The sequence below is a fragment of the Peromyscus maniculatus genome, chromosome 9 (genome assembly GCF_049852395.1).
Source record: "Peromyscus maniculatus bairdii isolate BWxNUB_F1_BW_parent chromosome 9, HU_Pman_BW_mat_3.1, whole genome shotgun sequence".
NCBI lineage: Eukaryota > Metazoa > Chordata > Mammalia > Rodentia > Cricetidae > Peromyscus > Peromyscus maniculatus.
This window is the reverse complement of record NC_134860.1, coordinates 51,552,890-51,566,842: the sequence shown is the minus strand read 5'-3', so window position 1 is coordinate 51,566,842 and position 13,953 is coordinate 51,552,890. Positions and strand designations below refer to the sequence as shown.

At 40.9% G+C, this 13,953-nt stretch overlaps 1 protein-coding gene across 1 annotated transcript in view; it reads right to left on the bottom strand.

Moving 5' to 3' along the window:
- Window positions 1-13,953, bottom strand: part of LOC102917268 (M1-specific T cell receptor alpha chain-like) — a 775,359-nt gene that overhangs the window by 245,466 nt on the left and 515,940 nt on the right. The window lies entirely within an intron of this gene.

Here is a 13,953-nt window from a genome sequence, read left to right as displayed (position 1 = left end):
ATCTAGTTCCCTTATATTGATAAGATGACATCATTTGGAACCTGCCCTCAATACCAGGGTAAAGCACTTAAAGTTTGTATGGCTCAAGACTGCAAGTCCTTTCTTAGAGTCGGACATAAGTCCTGTTAATTTTCTATGTGTTGGCCCCGAAATGGGGCCTGTATGCTCCTCCAGAGAAGCTGTATACTTGCTCTTTCCCTTGTCTTTATGAGTTTCATACAGTAAATACTGTTTTAAAAGCTCTGATATATGACATATGTATTTTTTCATTTTAAGTGGCAGAGTGATACAGCTGATAAACACTTTCTGCTAAGTGGCAGGATACAAGACACACACACACACAAATCAGTAGTCCTACTAAACACAAATGACAAATGGGCTAAGAAAGAAATTAGGGAAACAACACCCTTCACAACAGCCACAAATAACATAAAATATCTTGGGATGACTCTAACCAAGCAAGTTTCTTGAAGAAATCTTGAAGAAATAAATTGAAGAGGCCAGCAGAAGATAGAAAGATCTCTCGTGCTCATGGGTTAGTAGGATTAACATAGTAAAAATGGCCATCCTTCCAAAAGCAATCTACAGATTCAATGCAATCCCTACCAAAATTCCAACACAATTCTTTATAGACGATTCTCAATTTCACATAGAAAACCACACATACAAACAAACCCCAGGACAGCTAAAATAATCCTGAACAAGAAAAGGAACCAATTTCAAGCTGTACTACAGAGCTACAGCAATAAAAACCTGCATGGGTATTGGCATAAAATGGACCCATTGATCAATGGAATGAAATTGAAGGCCCAGACAATAATCCAAACACATATGAACATCTGATTTTTGATAAAGAAGCCAGAAATACACACTAGAAAAAGGACAGCATTTTCAACAAATGGTGCTGGCATAACTGGATGTCTGCATGTAGAAGAATGTAAATATATCTGTTGGTACCTACTGACCTGTAAAATGGTACCTGAATATGGGAGTGAGGATTAAGAAAGAGACCAGAGACAGAAGATAGAATTGGCAAGGCTCTCAGTGAATACTGCAGCAGCCCCAAATTTATTTCTCACAGCCTTTTTATATCTAGCAAGTGGGACAAGAGACTTCCTTACCATGGTTCAAGGACCAAACAAGTGTAAACATCTCCTTAATTCACAAAGCATCTTGTAACCACGCCTTTGGCCAAATATCCTGTTATTTTGGCCTTGAGGGACAAACATCTAGTAATCACACCTTTGGCCAATCATCCTATTACTCAGCCTTAAGGAGCAAAAACAAGTTTGAACTCTCTGACCTTAAGTCAAAATGGAATCAGGCCACAATCTGGAGTCACTGGGGGCTCCCACATATACCATTTTTATGACCCTGCACAAAACCCAAGTTCAAATGGATCAAAGACCTCAACGTAAAGCCAGATACACTGAACCTGATAAAAGAGAAAGTGGGGAATTGCCTTGAATGCATAGGCACAGGACTTCCTGAACAGAACACCAATAGTGCAGGTATGATATCAACGATTAATAAATGGGACCTCATAAAACTGAAAAGCCTCTGTAAGGCAAATGATAACCATTAATAGGACAAAATGGCAGACTACAGAATGGGAAAAGATTTTCACCAACTCCATGTATGATAGAATTCTAATATCTAAAATACATAAAGAACTCAAGAAATTAGACATCAACAAACCAAACAATCTAATTAAAAAATGGGGTACATATCTAAACAGAGAATTCTCAATAGAGGAATCTCAAATGGCCGAGAAACACTTAATGAAATGTTCAACATCCTTAGTCATCAAGGAAATGCAAATCAAAACTACATTAAGATTCCATCTTACACCTGTCAGAATGGTTAAGATCAATAACACAAGTGACAGTTCATGCTGGGGAGGATGTGGAGCAAGGGGAATACTCCTTCATTGCTGGTGAGAGTACAAACTTGTACAACCACTGTGAAAATCAATATGGTGCTTCCTCAGCAAATTGGGAATCAATCTACTTCAAGACCCAGCTATACCAATCTTGGGCATATACCCAAAGGACACTCTATCCTACCACAAGGACACTTACTCAGCCATGTTGATTGCAGCTTTATTCATAATAGCCAGCAATTGGAAACAACCTAGATGTCCCTCAATAGAAGAATAGAGAAAATATGGTATATTTATACAATGGAGTATTACTCAGTGTTAAAAAAAAATGACATCTCAACATCGAGCCAGGCGGTGGTGGCACACGCCTTTAATCCCAGCACTCGGGAGGCAGAGGCAGGCAGATCTCTGTAAGTTCGAGGCCAGCCTGTTCTCCAAAGGGAGTTCCAGGAAAGACGCAAAGCTACACGGAGAAACCCTGTCTCGAAAAACAACAAACAAACAAACAAAACAACAAAATGACATCATGATATTTGTAGGCAAATGAATAAAACTGGAAAAAAAGTCATCCTGAGTGACATAACCCAGAAAGATAAATATGGTATATATTCACTTATAAGTGAATATTAGCCATTAAGTAAATGATAACTAAGCTATAGCTGTAGACCCAGAGAGGTTAAGTAAAGAGGACCAGTTGTGGGGAGGGGGGAATGAATGGATCCCCCCTGGGAAGGGGAAATAGATTTTACAGGTGGACTGGTGGCAGGTAGGGACAGGAGTGGGAGGAATCAGGTTAGGAGGGAGATGCGATGGAGGGAGAGACTGTGGGGAGATATGGCTAGAATTGGGAGGCATTTTGGGGGTGGTGGTGGTGGTGTGGAAATATAGTGCATTGGAAAGTCCCTGGTATCTCTGAATGTGATCCTAATGAGGGTTCCTAGTAATGGGGGATATGGAGTCTCAATTGGCCATCTCTTATAGTCAGGGAAGGATTCCACTGGAGGGACTGGGTTACATTCAATTGAGTTGTTGCCAAAGGGGACCCTGTGGAAATCCCCAAAGAACCCAGGCTGATGGTAAGACAAAGAGTTGCTCTCCAAAATCTGACAGTGGAGCCCCACTGCCAAGGACAACACCCATACAAATCACTGAACACGGAGAATTTGAGCTGGTACCTACATGAGGCCTTCAACCCTATGTTTTAGTTTCCTTGGTGTGAGCAGTATTCTGCAGGCTACCAAAGGAGAAACATGGACACCAATCCAGCCACAAAACCTTTGACCTAAAATCTGTCTTGCCTGCAAATTGTGCTGGGGCAATGGTGGCACAGAATTTGTGGAAATAGTCAACTGATGTCTGATTTGACTTAAGGCCCATTCCATGAGAAGGAATCAATACCCTATATTGCTTGGGTAACCAAGAATCAGAGACATGATAACCCATGAGGGCTAGGGTAAAACCAAACATGACTTGTCTAAAAAAAAAAAAACAAAAAAACACAAAATCAATGAAATGATATTTTGCTATATTCATAGGTCAGTGCCTGATCCAGCCATCATCAGATAGGCTTCCTCCAGCAGAAGATGGGAACAGATGCAGAGACCCACAGCCAGATACTTTGGAAGAGAGAGTTTGAATTGGAGGTCTCCATAAAATCCCCTCCCCCCCCCCAGCTCAGAAAATCTTGCAGAAGATGAGGCACAAAGATTATGGGAGCCAGAGGAGAAAGAGGATACTGGAGAACAACAGAATCAGCTGAGCAAGGCACATATGAGCTCATAGAGACTGAAGCAGCAAGCACAGGGCCTATCTGGGTCCACACCAGGTCCTCTGCACATATAGTATAGACATTAGCTTAGTATTTTTATGGGATTCCTGACTATGAGAATGAGTTGATCTCTGACTCTTTTGCCTGCTCTTGGGACTCTTTTCTTCTTGTGGGATTGCCATGTCCAGCTTTGATATGAAAAGTTTTTTGCTTCATCCTATTATAGTTTAGTTTCTCAAGTTTGGTTGTTATCTCATGAGAGACCAAAAGGGAGTGAATCTGAAGAGGAAGGGTGGTAGGGAGGAACTGGGAGGATTAGAGGGAGAGCAAGCTACAATCAGGATATATGAGAAAAATCTATTTTCAATAAAAAATAAATAAATGTCAGAGTGATGAGAAAAGGAGATAGGAACAAATCAGGTAGACATGGACAGGGCCCTAAAAACAGGCAGCTCTAATTCTTGGTTTTAGCTAGGAATATCAGAAATATTCTGGCCAGACTCACTGATTCATGTCTTGGTTTCAATTCTGCTCTAGCCAGCAGATAAACAGGTCAGAAATGTTCTGTCTAGAGACACTGGAGTGCACTGGTATCCACAATCTGGCCACAGGAATGGAAAGATGCATGCACACCTGGTGGGTGGGCCACATGGACTGACCTCATCATCTATGCCTCAACCCAGTCTTTGCCATAAGTCTTAGGAAAAGGCCCCAAATGAGCATCTTCCTGGTGCCCACCTCTGGGACCCCCCCTCTTCTGCCCTGGGGCTCTGCTTGCGTCCTCTCAAGTTCCCACTTACGAACCCATAATAAACTCCTTTATTAAATCACACCCTTCCTGGAGCTTATGAAATCCATTCTTCAAAGCTGTGTGTCAAGGATCCTGGAGCCAGTGACTCAGGGAGTCTTGTGAGACTGTGAGCTTTTAAGCCCATCTGTGTCTAGAATGTTTCCACCAAATCCAAGGACCTGCTTTCATACTGTATCAATAAACCTTTTCAAGTGTCTGTCATTTTTTTTTATAAGTTTTTATGAGAAAAGCAAGGTGTAAGTACATTATAAAATTTTCTTAAGGGCACAGTGTTCACGATAGAGAGGTTTAGACACCAAGAAATTTCTTTTGATGTCCAGTGTATTGTTTGTGCTGTTAATGGCAAAGGGCTAGAGACACATTGCCATGCTGTCATCCTTAGTAACGGTCAGGCCTAACCAAGATTTGTGGCTTCAACACAGAAAAGAATTTCAGGACTCGCTAGTATGAAATAGAGTTTGGGTTATGTTACAAATAAGGAGATAGGAGCTAGCGAAATGATTCAGGTGATTGCTGTCAAACCCGATGACCTGAGTTCAACCCCCAGAACCCACACGACAGATTCCTGCAAGTTGTCCTCTGACCTCCACACCTGTGCTGTGCCATGTACACATACACAGAGACAATAAACAAACACAAAAATAAAATAAATCGATCAGTACTGAAGAGAAGAACAAAAGCACATCTAAGAATAAATGCACTTCTCTAGGAGAGAATGATGTTTATTAATGACTTTTATTTTCATTTTTGCTTGTATGGGTATTTTACCTGCATGTATGCCTGTGAACTACTTGTGTGCTTAGTGCCCAAGGAGGCCAGAGAGGGCATCTGATCCCCTAGAACTGGAGCTACAGACAGTTGTGAGACACTCTGTTGGTGCTGAGAATTGAACCCTTGTCCTATGCAAGAGCAGCCAGTGCTTTTAGCTGCTGAGTTAGATCCAGCCCCACAGAGTGGCAATTTATTAAAAGACCTTTTTAACATAGATATTTATGCATGAAGGTAAAGGAAAAAAAGATGCTTGGGATGTGAGTTATGAGGTCCTCAATGGAAAGTCTCAACTAAGCATCTTACAGTAGACTGATATACCCTTCGGTAGATCACAAATGATACCTCAGAAAGTTGCTAAGAAACTTTTTACCACCTTCTCTCTTTATTTTCATGGAATTCCAAGGTGGTTCCTCTGAATGAAAGATCCTGAAGAGAAGGGGTACCTTACATGGAACATTCTAGAATTCTGATTAAATGACTAGAACTTCGATGACTGTGAGATGTTGGCAGGTCAGGAGGCCAAATATAATTTATCTTTGGCTACCATTGTCCCCCTTATTAGCCATTCCTTTCCTGCCTCTGTGTCTGACCTGACGTCCTTGTGACTGACTACCAGGTCAAACCTTTTGGTATATCATCTGAGAAGACTGCCAGCTTCCAACAATTCAAAAGCAGCAGAGGCTTCCCCATTTGCTGTAGTTGCCTACCTGATGATTTTGTTGTGTTAGGAAATGAAAGTATAAGATGTTTTCAGTGTATTAGATAAGCGTCTCTATATTTTGTTTGCTCTTACTGTTAGAAGTTCATAAAATGGTTACCATGTTGGAACAAGGAATTTGGGGTATCCTGAATCTGTGTTCCTGGGCCATAGTCACTCATATTTGGCTCCAAATGCTCTTGTCCCCTTTGAGGTAAGAGTCGTGATTTTGCACGGCTACTCTGAAGGTGCCCTGCATGTTATTATAATCTGATGAGGTAGAAGCAGGAGCCACAAGGGTTGCACAAGGTGTTCAGGACATGTTTTTACTGTAAATGGGGTTTCTGCTGAGATATCCAGAAACATTCAGGTCTGTGGGTGGGAAATGAGAAAGGCCTTAGGCAGTTGTCAGTTGTGCTGGATTCCTTGCCCCTCAGCTGGTGAAATGTTTTTAACCAGATTCCAAGCAGCTCCTCTCTCTTCTGTCTTTCTATCCTTTGGCTATGCTATTGTATTCCAAGAATCTCCAGCCCCTCAGACAGTAAAATAATAGTTTTATTTTATTTTTTTAAATTTATTTTACAACACCATTCAGTTCAACATAATAGCCACAGAAAAATAATAGTTTTGATATTGTGCTATCTTCCTGTAAATTAATTTTCTAGATTGAGAGTGTTGTTCAGTTGGTACAGCCCTTGCCTAGCATACATGAAGCCCTGAATTCAACCTCCAGCATTTCAAAATCTTGGTGAATGCCTGAAATCTCAGCACTTAAGAGGTGGAGAGGCAGGGGGATTTGGAATTCAAGGTTGTCCTCAGCTACATAGTAAGTTTGAGGCCAAGCTGGGCTCTATGAAACTTTTTTCATGCCTTTGATCCCAGCTCTCAGGAGGCAGAGGCAGGTGGATCTCTGTGAGTTCCAGACCAGCCTGGTCTACGAAGCAAGTTCCAGGACAGCCCGAGCTCTGACACAGAGAAACTGTCTTAAAAAAACAAAACAAGGCCGGGCGGTGGTGGCGCACGCCTTTAATCCCAGCACTCGGGAGGCAGAGGCAGGCGGATCTCTGTGAGTTCGAGGCCAGCCTGGTCTCCAAAGTGAGTTCCAGGAAAGGCGCAAAGCTACACAGAGAAACCCTGTTTCGAAAAAACCAAAAAAAAAAAAAAAAAAAAAAAAAAAAAAAAAAACAACAACAACAACAAAAACCCAAATCATTTTCCTCCTTTTATACTTTTGCCATAAACTCTGGATGTGAATTTTAATGGTCCAGGAAGAAGGGTGTGGTGGTTCGAATAAGAATGGCCCCCATAGGCTCATATATTTGGATGCTTGGGGACAAGGATTTGGTTGGTGGAACTGTTTGGGAAAGATTAGGAGGTGTGGCCTTTGAGATTTCAGTAGCCCAGACCATTCCCAGTTAGTTTGTGCTCACACTATCTCTTCTCCCAGCCACTTCTCTCTCTCCTCCTTTTATGCCTGCCTGTTGCCATCCTCACTGCCATGATGGTGATGGATTTTATTATCCTTTGGAACCATGGCCCCCAAATTAAATGCTTTCTTTTTTAAGTTGCATTGGCCACTGTGTTTTGTCAAGACAGTAAAAAAGTAACTAAGGCAAAAAGATTGAAAAAAAATCCCAAGGAGACTAAAATTTTTGAGACTTTGTATCCATGGAACTGTATAATACAGGCTGGCCTTGGACTTGTGGTGATCTTCCTGCCTCCATTTCCTGAGTGCTGGGATTACTGCCATGTGCCATCATGCCTGGCCAAAGAGTCAGAGTGTTAATCCCACCATATAAGACTACAGATCCTTATATTTTTGGTTGTGAGCCTAGTCTTTAACGGCTGAGCCATCTCTCCAGCCCAAAGCTACACAGAGAAACCCTGTCTCGGAAAAACAAAACAAAACAAAACAAAACAAAACAAAACAAAAAACTACAGACCACCAACCCAAAATTCAATTTTAGCATTTGGATTGGGGGCTTGATGTTGCTGAGGCCTCCAAGAATGTTAATACCACCAAGTGAGAAAGAAGACCACCACCCAAATTAGGGCCAACTAAGTAAGCTTTATTTACTATGCATAGGAGTGAATCTCCAAAGAGGGATTTGGGAGAGCAGTGTGAGTGATTTGGGAGACTTTTCAAGCCTCCTTTATAAGGGCAAAAGGTGCAAGTTGGGGATTTTCAGAGGAATTTGGTAACGTAAGGACTTGGCAAGCAAATTACAGAAGCAGACAGCAGGTAAGATTATTTGATAGATCATTTTGGCAGAACATCTCAAGATTTCTTGGCGTCTTATCAGGATAGAGTTCAAAGTACTTTCAAAGTATGAGTCAAACTCCACAATGTGGGGAGCATGTCAAATTCCATAAGTAGGTTAAAGCACAGTCAAACTTGACCTTTACAGTAAACAGAAACGAACTTATTCTGACCTTGTAACAAAATGGCTTCCAACCTTAAGATGGAGTTAGGCTGGTCCATCAAAATTCCTGCCTTGGCATTAAAATGAACTTGCAAGTCTTCTGAGAAAATATCCTTAAAAATAAAAATATTTAGTGTCCTTTTTGAAAATGTACACATCAAGAGCTTTTATCACGAATCTTGAGTCAAAAACTTGTAGCTAAGAATGCTGCTGATAAATTGCACACTAGATTGTGCATCCTATGCAAAGAGGACTTTTACGTGCTTCCTGTCTGAACTCTAAGAAAAACTGAACTTTGAAAAAAATGATCTATCCAACACATTTCAGACACAGAAGATGATAAATGGCAGCATGATGTTTTAAGTGTCACCTTCTAAAAATATCTAAAAATACTCCACTTCCTTAAAGGGGTTTATGGAAGGTGGGTGGGGCTGAGAGTTGCGTGGTTGTCAACTGACCTTTCCTGAAGAAAGCTCACGGTACGCAGATAAAGCCAAGGTTGTAGTTGAGTCTCAGAGGATCAACAACTCCAGCAGGAGATGAGGAAGGAGCCAAGGCATCAGGGAAACACCAAGGAGCCGGAAGACTGAAGCTTAGAGAAATTCCTCCAGGCAGCCACATGGTTTTACATTTAATTTTATTGATCAGAATTGAATTCATGACCATACCTGGCATCAGAGAAGTCTAGGAGACAGAGGCTTTTATTTTGAAGCAGAAGAAAGAAGAGGTAAGCACTGAGCAGAATATAGCAGACAGTCCCACCCAGAATGAAAGACACTGACTCATGATTAAAATCTAGACGAAGTGGATGGTTTCCCATGCATTATACAGTGCTAAAATGACTATATAAAGAAATGTTACAAGCCATATGTATAATCACATATAATACAGCTAAATAAGTGAAATTAATTCATTTTCTAGAACAACTTGATAAAGTTATTAGATTTTAATAGTCATTTTTGTATGTATATTTGTATGTGTGTGTATGCACATGTGCAAGTATGGTGTATGTGAGTATGTATGTACATGGCTATGGAAACTAGAGCAGGATATCAGATATCCTAGGTTGTCTGCACAGTATTCCTTTGAGACAGAGTCTCTTACTGAAGTTGGAGCTAGGCTGGAGGTCAGCAAGCTTCAGTGATCCTTCTCCCAATGACTTTTGCTCCTATACTCTACTAAGGCTCCAAGTCTGTTGAGTAGTCATGCCTGGCTTTGCATGTGAATGCTGGGATCCAAACTCAGGTCCTCAAGCTTTCACAGCAAGCACTCTTACCCACAGAGCCATCTCTCTGGCATCTCAAGTCTCTTTAAAGGCTATGAAAGATTTTGTAGAAAACAAATCAAAGATATAGGAGAATTTAGTGATATAATTAAAAATGTTGACGATATAGCTGCCCATATACATATTTTTTCTTTTTCCTTTCCTTTTTAATTTCTTTCTTTCTTTCTTTCTTTCTTTCTTTCTTTCTTTCTTTCTTTCTTTCTTTCTTCCTTCCTTCCTTCCTTCCTTCCCTTCCCTTCTTCTTCTTCTTCTTCTTCTTCTTCTTCTTCTTCTTCTTCTTCTTCTTCTTCTTCTTCTTCTTCCTTCTCCTTCTCCTTCTCCTTCTCCTTCTCCTTTTCTTCTTCTTCCTCTTTTTTTTTTTTTTTGAGACAGGGTTTCTCTGTGTAGCTTTGGCACCTTTCCTGGAAATCACTCTGTAGCCCAGGCTGGCTTTGAACTCACAGAGATCCTCCTGCCTCTGCCTCCTGAGTGCTGGGATTAAAGGTGTGCACCACCACTGCCCAGCTTGCCCATATGCATATTTTTAGCTGCAAATAAAATTAATTACAATTATGTACTTGACCTCAAAGGAGATCTTTTTTAAAAAAGGTACGTTCTCCAATCATGATAAATGAATATAAAAATTAAGATCTCTCTCCTCCAGTGTCTGATTCTGATCAAAATATATTATATATTTAGAAAATTGTCCAAAAGCGAATATAAATTATTTTAAAACAATCTATGTACTTCTCAGTTAGGAAACAAGAAAGGAAGGGAGGTACTAAAAAATGTCCTAAATTCAAGTGGATGGATTCTTAGTCATACTCAGCTTTTGAGGGGTTTGATTACTTTTGCCTTTAAGATCTAACAGTTCTCACAGAGTCCAAGAGTCTCTACAAGAAGAGAGAGAACAGAAGGCTTGGATGTCATTTGTTCAGCAGACTGGGTTGGGTGAGGATATCTTTTCCTCCTCATCAACGGTTTGTGTGGTTGCTTCAAGATGGAAACTGGTATGTGAAGACATGATGCTTATGGAAATCTAAAAAGAAATCTCTCACAATGCTCTGTTTCTGGTTATGTAACAATAAAAAAAGCCGTGTTCACAAATGCAAAATAAAAATGTCCCAACGAGCAGTCATCAGCAAAGGACCTTGCTCTTGTAGCAGTTCAGGAAAGTTGAAATTTATGATGTCTTGTAGGTACTGACAAATACAAGGTCAGAGTTCTGTCTGCCTGCTGTGTTCCATGCAAGACCCTGTTGAATTGAGTTAGTTTTTCATGTCAAACTCCATTTTGTCAAAATATGGAAGTTATTATTGCCAGGGCAGAAAGCACTGCCTGGTGACAGGAGCCTTTGCTCCCGGTCAGGTGTTGTTGCCGACTCTTCCCACCTGCTGGGGAAGCTGATTGGCTCATGCAGATGCTGGGGGAAGCTGATTGGCTCATGCAGATGCTGGGGGAAGCTGATTGGCTCATGCAGATAGATGCTGGGGGCAACCAGAGGAGATATACCATTATCATTATTTACCTTTAATGATCACGTTTCTGCTTAGGACATGTTGAAATGTTGTTTTTACATTTTAATTGTACTATCTGGAACATTTTCTGAGCCTGACTAAATGAAGAATATCATTTTCTTAGAAGTTTGGAAATGAAAATCCAAGGGTGCTGATCTTGCTGATCAGGCTTGTTCATCTCATGGATATATGAGGAAAGCTTGTTTTCAATGCCTCTTTTGGAGAACTTTTAACTTGGACATTTTCTGAAAGTGAAATTTGTTTGCCATTAGGCTGAAAAGATGAAAAGTTTAAATAAATGTCACAATTTAACAACAACAACAAAAAAAAGCCAAAAATGTAAAAAAAGAAGAGAGAAGAAATGGGCAACAAATATAGGAAAAACAAGATATTCCTCTGCCTGTCAATTCTTCTAATTTACTTGAGATAAATCTGGCTGTAAGCCAGAAGATAAATTTTTCCCCAAATTCTTCCTTGAAGCTTTTCTTTGGTACTCCTTGAGCTGTAGAATGCTTGAGATTATATGTGAAAATAGCCGTGTGATTAGTGTGCAAGCATCAGCTTCTTTTTCAGTGCTGGGGATTGGATCCAGGGCCTTGAACATGTTGGAGAAGCGCCTCACCGCTGAGCTACGTCCTCAGCCCCACAGTATGTTTGGTACAGCTTTGTTGCCTGGCTTTGATGAGCATCTCAGTTATGTAAATCTTTTTGAGAGTGAGAAAGCTATGCACTGACTCCTATCTACTGGTGGAGAGACGGTGGTGGAGGAGAAATAGAATAAATCCCCCATTCAAAGACAGTTACTACTGGCATTTATTCATAACTTCCCTCCTCTTCTACAGCTTCAACAGGCGTAGGAGGAAACGCCACTATGCTTAGGGCCCTGTTTTAAATGTACACCTGCTTTTTTTCTTTTCTTCAAATTAAAAAAGGGAAAATGTGCTTTCTATAACAGGAGAAGTTATGGACCTTCTATTCTATTCTTTCTTTTAAAAGACACCAAACAAGCTGTCAGGGCTCTCTTCTGACTGTGTTGCACGGAACTGTTGATAATACTGCTTTGGTCATTGTTGTGGATAACTGTGTTTTGTTTCCAGTCCTGTGCTCACTCTTCTGTGATGACCACAGAGGAAACTTGAGCTGAGTGCTGTGAACCTCACTCTAACTTTCTGTTTTCATACTACCTAGGGATGCATGGCAGAATGGGGTCAACTTCCATATCTTTGCAGCTTATAACCCAGTTGAAGCCGCAGTGTGATTTCTGGGGCTTTTCATTCTCCATTTATAAATTTGGAATGAAAAGCAGAATTTTTAGACAAAAATCTCTTTTGTATATTTTCTGTTTACTAATTGATAAGCTTGGTCTGCCATGGTATACTAATCAACCATGTGGCCATCTTTAAGAACTGAGAAAATGTGTGTGTTTCTTAGTTTGGGCTGCTAAGCTCAAGTTATAAGCTGGCTGACTTATAAGCAACAGATATTTATCTCTCCCAGGTCTGTAAGGAGGAAGCCAAAGATCAGATGCTAGTATGGTAGAGTTCCAGTGAGAGTCCTCTTCAGAATTATAGGCTGCTGCCTCTCTTGTGGTGAAAGCCAGAGAATGGGAGGCATCTTAGCCTCTAACTTTTATGAGAGCACCAATTCACCCCTAAGGGTTCTACCTTAAATGCCCTGTCTTGGAATGCCACTATACTGGGGGTGGGATTATGACATACAAATTTCAGGAGCACAAACATTCAGTATATAACAGTGAATGTGCAAAATCAGGAACACACTTGAATTTCTTGAGGATTACTTATCTACTTACTGCCCACTGTAAAACTTGGAAAAATTACAGACACATGGAGGCACAGCAGGACCTAGAAGCAAACAAATCTTTAAACAGTATTTTCCTCAATGCTTTAGAAAGGAAATTTGAACTTAATGTACAATTTTACTGCTTTTAATTAAATTGTACTTAATTCACTTAAATTACAAAAATTGAGTGCTTTCCAGTCATAAAGTTGGGGTTAGTTCTCTTATTCAGGAAGGAAGCCTTGGAAAATGCATATAAACTCACTGAGTATACTGCTTATTTGGTGTTGCTACCATGGGATCATTCTGGGACACCTCTCATAGAAACCTGGGACTTGTCTCTCTATAGAGTCTTATTTGGGCTGTAAGTCATCTGAGTCATTGAAGGAATCCTTGGCCAGTACAGACTCACAGGTTCTCGTAGGTTACTAAGAATGCCTTTACTTAAGTGAGGGGTGCACATCCTTAACTGCTGTTACCTTAGAGACAGGGAATGAGATAATTTGGAAAGCAAAACACACCTATCACTTAAGTAGAGAGTGCAGAAAATGGAAAAGGAGCTATTGTTGGAGGTGTAAGCCCTTGAGGAATGTGAGTGGCCAGGTCCCTCCTCTGAGGACCTTCAACCGCCAGGCTTCACCCACTCAAATTGCCTTACAGACTTAAAAAGCCCAAGCTCAGGACTTGAAATCTCACCAATCCCTGAGTTTACTTCAAGTTCTGGACTTGAAATCCACCAATCCCCACCCTAGAAAGCCCCCCCATTCCCCAGAAAAGCTATATAAACCTCGTCTTCTGCTCAGTTCTCTGCTGCTTCTCACCCAAGCAGAGGCAGCCCCCCTCCTGGGGTTTTTCCTTCCCAGTGAGTCTCCTGTGTGAGGTTTGTTATAGGTGTGATTTGGTGGTATTCCTTGTCTCCCCACTGCAGGATACCTTCCCATCCGAGCACTTATGTGGGGGTTGGGGGCATGGTATAACTATCAGAACCCATTTTAACCTAGCATTCCTTGGTTACCAGGGCAC